The sequence below is a fragment of the Fukomys damarensis genome, unplaced genomic scaffold, assembly GCF_012274545.1.
Source record: "Fukomys damarensis isolate Sample0158 unplaced genomic scaffold, DMR_v1.0_HiC HiC_scaffold_35, whole genome shotgun sequence".
Classification (NCBI taxonomy): domain Eukaryota; kingdom Metazoa; phylum Chordata; class Mammalia; order Rodentia; family Bathyergidae; genus Fukomys; species Fukomys damarensis.
The window spans coordinates 21,673,367-21,681,626 of NW_022900947.1; the positions used below are offsets into that span (position 1 = coordinate 21,673,367).

The window sequence follows — 8,260 nt, forward strand, 5'->3', positions numbered from 1 at the left end:
AATGGCATGTCATGTATTGAGAATGACCAAATCGCTTTAGACTCTGTCTTTGAACAGATGAAGTAGACTATTTCATCCACCTGAATGGTGAGAAATGGAAGGATCAACATGTGCAGTTGATAATATGAAATAGGAAGAAAAGGTCTAAAGGGGTAGGGGATATGAAAGAAGGAAAAGGAAAAAAATATGAGAAAAGAAAAAAAGTGAAAACAGTCTCTGCAAATAGGGAGGGGTAGAAGCATTGAAGGGAGGGCAGAGGGATGAGGAAAAAATAACCAAAATAAATCATGTCAAAGTACAAGTTCCCAGTGATGAATACAACTGTATTGTATAGCTAAAATGTATCAATAAACTAAATAGAAATAAGTATGAATCTAATATTATTGCATCACTTACATTCATGAATACAGAGTTCAGTATTAACTTCACGGTCCTATAACGGGCAGTTATAAAATTGAAATCAGAGTATGGAAAATGTCTCCATGTTATACATCCATTGAAATACTTAGAGGGACATTGTGCTTGCAATATCTTCAGAAATAAAAGTCTATCATTACTGCAATTCTAGGTAAAGAAGTTTAATAAAATGCAGATACAAATATTAATATTTAACATTAAGCAAAATTCTAATAAAAATAAAGTAGCTCTGATAAGAACTGGTGGTTTGAGAATAGAGAATTAGGAGGATAAATGTTGAGTAATTTAAAACTGCAAAAGTGGAAAGCCAAATGTTCTGTACTCCAAACTACAGAATAAAGGATTTTCTGTTCAACTGTATTATTTTATGTGATTTCAAAGTTCAATTGATTCAAATGAAAATGAAGGAGACATAAGGACAAAGAGATACTGTAAAATAGGTTTGAGAACTCTTTCCTGGAAATAAGTTTAATGAAAATTACTGGCTTTTGGAACTGAATGAAAGCAAAACATATCATGAATATGGAGTTGTTTTTCAGAAAGAACATTCACTTTATCTAAAAAGATGTGTTGCTATAAAAATCCATGTAGCGCTCGCTTCAGCAGCACATATACTAAAATTGGAACGATACAGAGAAGATGAGCATGGCCCCTGCCCAAGAATGACACACAAATTCATGAAGCGTTCAATATTAAAAAAAAAACAACTATGTGAATCACGCTGTGAGGTGTACTCCCTAATCACTCCTTCATTCGTAGTTTCAGAAATAATGAAAAAGATCCAGCCACAAAAGATTAACAATGAATCACATATGCAGAGAGAAGACCTAAGGTCTACTGAATTTCTCCTGTTGGTAGGTCAGATAATGTTGCCCACTAGAATTAGATCACCTTTATGAATAAATGATATGGCCTCACTTTCACCATCATATATTGGAAAGAGAGAAGTTCTGTGGATAGGTTATTTACCTTTTTATTTTAGGTCAGCTTACTATGAAAATATACATCCAAGCAACTTGGAAAGAGCCAAGAAACTCTTGATGGAAGAGATAAATGCAGTAATAAGATGGAACTAGAGAAATAAATTGAATGTACTTTATGTTAGTGCATTGGGTGTCAGTAAAAGTTACATTTAAAAAGAACTAGCTTGCACTGTGGCAGAGTATTAACTTTATTAAATTGTAATTTGTTCTGGTATCTGGCACACAGCTAAAGTGCATGTTACAGCTCCCTCTGAAGTGAGATGGAACCAAATTTTACAAACTATGTAAAATATCAGTTAGCTTTTACTGTGTAACAAAACATCCCCAGAAGTAGAAATATATTGTACTTCTTAGTGGAAGTGCCACTGAATTTTGGTGCAAATGTTATGACGACAAAAATAGAAACTGTTTGTGGCCTTGTTTGCATTTTTCCACAATAATTGATCAGAACTCATTTGTGCCATTGTTAGGTACGTTTAATAAAAATAAGACTTTCTCTCATTATCATTTCCTGCTTGAAAGCTGGTTACGAATTCCTCATCACTCTGTCCATCAGAATAAGAACTGCCCTTAGATATTTGTTGCTTGGGCAGTTAAAATGCAGTTGTAGTGCTGTGTTCCACTTTGAGGACTAAATTTTAAAAGTTCTGAAATGTTCCATTTTTATTGTGGTGGATCACAGAGCCACCATGTAAAGTTTTACCTGCACTTTTGGAGAAAACCTGGAGAGAAAAAAAAAAATTCAACATCAGTCATCATTTCAGTAATTTCATTTGAGCTCTCTGACACATGAATATAGCCATTAAAAGCTTTGGCCATCTTTGCACGAGTCTAAATATTCCATTGGAAATGCGAGTGAAGCATCTTTTGACACTCGAGATGAGGTAGCCATGGTTGTGACTTCAGAGGGGATTATGAGAAACTTTCAGGTGAATGTAGAGGTGATTGATGAAGGCTGAGCACGCTTTTGTTTGGTTGCTAACTTACTGAATAGTATTATATACAGCAACAGGCAAGTGAGAGGCAACATGACAGCACCTCTGCTTACTTGTGTCTATGAATGACCTAAATGATAAAGTATTAGCCCTCACCCGAAGCATATAAAACTCAAAAATTTCAATAGAGTAACCCAAAAAAGAAGTAGAATTTTCTTCTGTTGAGCCATTCCATATGTGGTTCTATTTTATTTTTATGCTAAATGGTCTACTTTAAATAATAAAAATGTCTACAATCAGTAGTCTGTGTGTGATCAAGACCTCTATCAGCCATTATGAATCTCATTCCAGTAGGCAGTTTGCTTTCTGATATAAGACTTCTCAGAATTCTTTTTTACTCTAAAACAGAGAGCATAAGGCTTTAAACATCTGATAAGGTGTTGAAATTATGAAATCTTGTCTGAGCAAGTTGCCACAATTAGGAGCATTATGAAATTGCTCACCTAATCAGGAAAGTGATTGAACTCTTCTGTCACAGCAGAGAAAGTTAGAGGAAGGTTCATTTTGATTTGACACAGAAAGAAAGAAAAAAATGTACAGGGTTAAAGGAAAAGCAAAGTTCCAGGCACTAATTTGTATGATTATGAATCACTTTGGTAGAGTCAGACAGTCTTCCACATAAGAGCTACAATCAAACTGCATATGATTGTGAAATTTTCAAGATGTACCCTAAAAAATAGCTCAGTCTTGGATTAGTTCTTTTATACAGTGGCTAATATATTGTTTGGAATATAACAGAAAAACATTTAAAAGCCAAAGAGAGTTGGAATATGAAATTAATTCAAAGGCATATTATTATCACTGGAGAAAAGCACTCTTTTTCTTGGAATGCCTCACAAATGAGATTCTAGGAAACAAAGGTAAAGGTCAAGCTACAAGAGAGTAATCCATGTAAATTCTCAGTGCTAAGAAATGAACCAACATGAAAGTAGACAAAAGTGTACTTTGAAATTAATTGCTCTCAAATCTGCAGTGTATTATGCCCCTAAAGGGTTGTAACAATCTATTTACCTCCCTTCCTTGGTGCTGAAAATAGAGGCAGTCCCAAGCAAACAAGGACAAATTGATCCCTCAGTAAATGAAATATACAGAAATGATTAAAGTACTTTCTAATTTTTTCCTAGTTTCTCAAAAATTCTTTTTTCTTAATTTGTATGTCGATTTGTACATGTTTGTAGTAACTAATGTTCACATTCCTCATGCGGAGTCTGTACCCATATATAGCATTTCTTAGTCCTTTTTCCATACTATTCCTCTCTTCTACCTCTTGCTTTCTTCCATCTGTTGCTCACCTTCCCATCTGCAAGACATCTATCTCCTTACTTCCTGTTGTCTGTCTTTTATTTTGGTCTTTATATTTTGACTTTCTCACGTAAGAAAAAAAACAACAATATTTAAATTGTGAGTCTAATTTTTTTCACTTTATGGTCTCAAGTTGCACTAATTTTTCTACACATGACTCGCTTGTGTTTATTTATGACAGAGTAGTACACCATTGTGTGGGAACACCACATTTCTTGATTCGTCTGTTGACGAACATACAGAAATCTCAAGATTTAGGTATTAGAGTTGATTTAAACACGGGCATACATAATTGCTGTAATATGAAGCCTTTAACACTTTTGGGGAGATAACTACAAGTGTTGTAGCTGGGCCAATTGGAATTTCTAGTTACAGCTTTTGAGAAACATCTCCATGCTCATTTTAATAATGGTTGTACCATTCCCACAAAAAAGGAAGGGTTCATTATTCCCCCACAGTCTCTTCTGTATTTATTTTAATCTTGTTACTTCATAATAGCTATTCTCAAGTAGAATCTCAGTGTTCTTTTAATAAATGTATTTTTTTTCTTAGCATATATTTCCAGTACACGGTGACTACATTTATTGTAGGGAATTTGTACATGCACATAACACATCCTGCTACTTTTTTGTCCCCGCTCCATCGCACTCCGTCTTGCTCCCTCCGCTCTTTGTTGCCTTCCCATTTGATTTGCATTTCTCTGATGGACAGAGTTGTTGAATGGTTTTCATGTATTCACTGGCCATTTGTACTTCTTCTCCTGAGAAATGTCTGCTCAATATAATTCTAGAAACATTAACTTGAGCAAGCAGGCAAGAGAAGGAAATAAAGGGGATATGTACAGAAAAAAAAAAACCTCAAATCATCATTATTTGTAAATTTTACAATCCTCTACACAAAAGACCAAAAATATTTCACCAAAAGATTCATAGAATTAATAGCAACCTTCAACACCACAACAGGATACAAAATCAACACATAAAAATCAATTGTGTTCTTGTATACCAGTAATAAACTTACGAGGACAGATATTTTTTAAAATGCTACTCACAATAGCATCAAGAAAAATGAAATATTTAGGAAATTTAGCTAACCAAAGAAGTAGAAGGCCTGAACCATGAAAGCTACGGTACAGTACTCTGAAAAAGGATATTCAAGAGGTCATCAGAAAATGGAAAGATATTTTCCTATTCCCGTGTAGGTTGAATCAATATTGTCAAAATGGTTATATTTCCAAAGCTGCTATACTGTTTGAGGGTAATGTCTATTGAAATGCCAAAAATATTTCTCATAGAACTAGATAAACGCAATCCTGAAATTCATAGGGGACCAGAAGAGAACCAGAACAGGCAAAGCCATTCTGGTGAGCAATAGGAAACCAAGGGGATTCACAGTTCTACAGTTCAAGTTATACTACAAAAGTGCAGTGATTAAAAAAAAAAGTGTGATACTGGGAAAAAAAGTAAACAGGCATGTGGATCACTGAAATAAAAGAGAGGATCCATGTAGAAGATTGAATCTAGAACCATATCTCTTCTCATGTACGAAACTAAAATAAAAATATAAAAATGGGTGAAAGAACTAAATGATAAAACAAAAACACTTAATCTTTTGGAAAATAAAATAAGTAAATGCCTTGAAGACATAGGTATAAACAAGGGCTTTCTGAGCAGAATCCCAAATGTACAAGAAATAATACCAAGAATCAAGAAATGGAATTATATCAAATAAAAAGTTTCTGCCGAGAAAAAAAAAAGCAACAGACAGAGGAGGTGAGCTATGGAATGGAACACAAATTTTCATCAGCTATTCCTGGGAGAGAACACTAATATAGAATATTTAAAAAACTCAAAAATTTAGACTTCCAAAAATAAAAGTCCAAATAAAAAAGGGCCATTGATACTAAAGGCATTTCTAAGCACACAGTAAATGGTCCATAACATTCATAGTTTACCATATGAATTAGATTTCATAATGTTCTCTCTTTCTTTCTCTCTCATTGAGTTTATTGGTGCCTTTTATGTATACAGTACAGCTACATTTATCATGGGATCTTGTACCTTGACGTGACAGATCGTGGTTCTTTCTTAAAGTGGAAATTATATAATCTGAGCTGTCTGATGTGGGAGGCACTATCCACATGTGGCTACTAAAGACTTGAAATGTGAATGATGTAATGGAAGAATTGATTTTTAATCAATTTAATCAATATTTATACAAATTTAAATAGCTGTGTGTCTAAATTGGACTACTAATACTTCTGGGACAAGAAATAATCCTAGTAGTGTTTCAATCATGTACCATACTATCATGATCCAAATCACTTTCCACTGAAGCTGAGGCATTTCTTTAACATTTATTCATTTACAAAAATTGCATTGAACCAATTCATTCTGGCTTTATAAAATTCTATCTAGAATTTCTAAGAGACCAAAGCATCTTCTGAAGGCTAACGAAAGAGATGATAACTGGGTTCTATTTTGCTTCATGTTTATAGAATATACCTAGAAAGTTTGAGGATGTAATATTGACCTATGTCTCCAGCCTTTCCTCCCTGTATAGTTTCTAATAACTCAAACATATTCTTTATACTGTAGGGGAACCTCATAATTCTCTCTGTCATTTCTTCAACTATACCTAACCTAGCTTTCTTCTTTTCCCTCCTCCTAATTTTAAAATAAAATCCTTGTCTTCTATCTTAAAAAAAATAATTTCCTGTTTTCAACTTGTATCACTTTCCAGACTCAGGAGATATTAGTAGAGTATTATTTTTCTCACTTTCTTATTTCATAAATATTATATTAATTATCACCATTTCTTTTGGTACTGGGGCTTGAACTTGGGTCCTTGCACTTGTGAGGCAGGTGCCAGAACCACTGAACTAAATCCCCGGCTCATCCTATTTAGTTTTGAATGACTCATGCTTTTACTATGTAAAAATGCTTGAGATCTTGTTGATCTTAGAATCTTGAGACTTAGTTTCAGATTTCCATTTAAACATGCTTTTCTCATAGTAACATCCTTTTCCTGCTCTCACAGCATCACTAGAACTCCTTCTTAAAAACATTGCCAAAAACTTTCTTTCCATTTTTTTCCTTTTCTCCTATACTTTTCCCTTTGTTAATAGGGGAGGGAGAGGGGTGAAGGGAAGGCAGAGATATGTGGAAAAATCTGTCATGTAAAGCTGCAAGATCCCAATGATAAATACAACTGTACTGTATACTTAAAAAGTACCAATAAACTCAATAAAGAAAAAAAAAAGCATTTTCCTTTGGGACCTTAGGGTGTAATGGGGAATATTTCGTTCAATGATATCTTAGCATAGTTAATTAATAGACTACCTATAGATGAAATTTTTCTCAATTTCATCTCTGATTCACAATAAGATATATAATTTATGAAGATTTTATAAATTACACTTTGCCTGAACTAAAATATTCTTTCAATGACTTGATTTCACTGCTCCTGTTGAGCCACTACTTCTTCACCACTACAACTCTACAACCCATAATGAACAACTGGAGTCACACACCAGAAAATTTGCCTTTCCCAGTGTCCCTGGAGCCATATTGCCATTCTGCTATATACCAAATCACAGGCTTATGCTATAAAATTCAGGAAGCCAGTGGGACTGCATCTTCCTGGAAGACAGTATGAAATGCGATTCTGTTCAAATCATACTGTCTGCCTTCTACGTATCAGAAACAATGAATTATCAAGATCTTGTGGGGTGTCTGGGGAAAAATATGAATGATTTTTTTTCCTTTGTGTTTTCTATATCTTAATCCCAGGAGACTTAGCCAAATCGAAGCAAAGATAGAAAATGCATTCAGATATGTGATATCTAATGCCAGGCAATTCTGTGAAGCAAAAGAGTATACTAGATTTTTTTGTTTGTTTGTTTTGGAGAATTTAACACTTAGATGAAGAAAAAAAAAATACATGCAAGTCAATTGTTTTCTACCTGTAGCTCAGGTTTCTTCAAACAAGTATGAATCAAAATCTGATGTGACCTCTGTTGCTTCTCCAGAATTTAACACAATGTCTACAAAGGGTGACCATGAGAGTTCAAGTATATTTATTCTTGCTATCGAAACTCATTTTCTAGTTATGAAAATAGCAAATTCTGTCCTGTAAGTTGTTTAGATCATGAAATCTGAGGACAACTCACTAATGCACGACTTTGTTTCTGTGGCAGAGAATTTGCCAAATCAAGAAGTTTCAGTTTCGGGAGATGTACAAAATTCTGTTGATTTTGAATACATTAAATAAGTTATTACCAAATGGTTCTACAGATCAGATCTATGAAAATAAACTCATTAAACTCTACTATTTTCTCATTGCATCCTATTAATCTCAAGTCCAAGTGCAATTAGATACCTGGATGTGTAATTACTAAATTATTTTTAAATGTTTAATAAAAAATGCTCTTGATGCTTTAATAATTTTGAAATGTTTCCTCCATTATGGAGACTATAGATCCCAAAATTTATCATTCACTGGTGTCCAGTGATGGTGTTATTTACAATAGAGTTCTTCTGCCTTTACTTTTTTTGTGTATAA

At 33.8% G+C, this 8,260-nt stretch overlaps 1 non-coding gene across 1 annotated transcript; it reads left to right on the forward strand.

Annotated features, from left to right (window-relative positions):
• The first annotated feature begins 1,007 nt into the window (after nt 1-1,007).
• Nucleotides 1,008-1,114, forward strand: LOC117284306. The gene has a single exon (XR_004515374.1). It is a non-coding gene; the product is annotated as a U6 spliceosomal RNA (small nuclear RNA).
• The last annotated feature ends 7,146 nt before the right edge of the window (nt 1,115-8,260 follow it).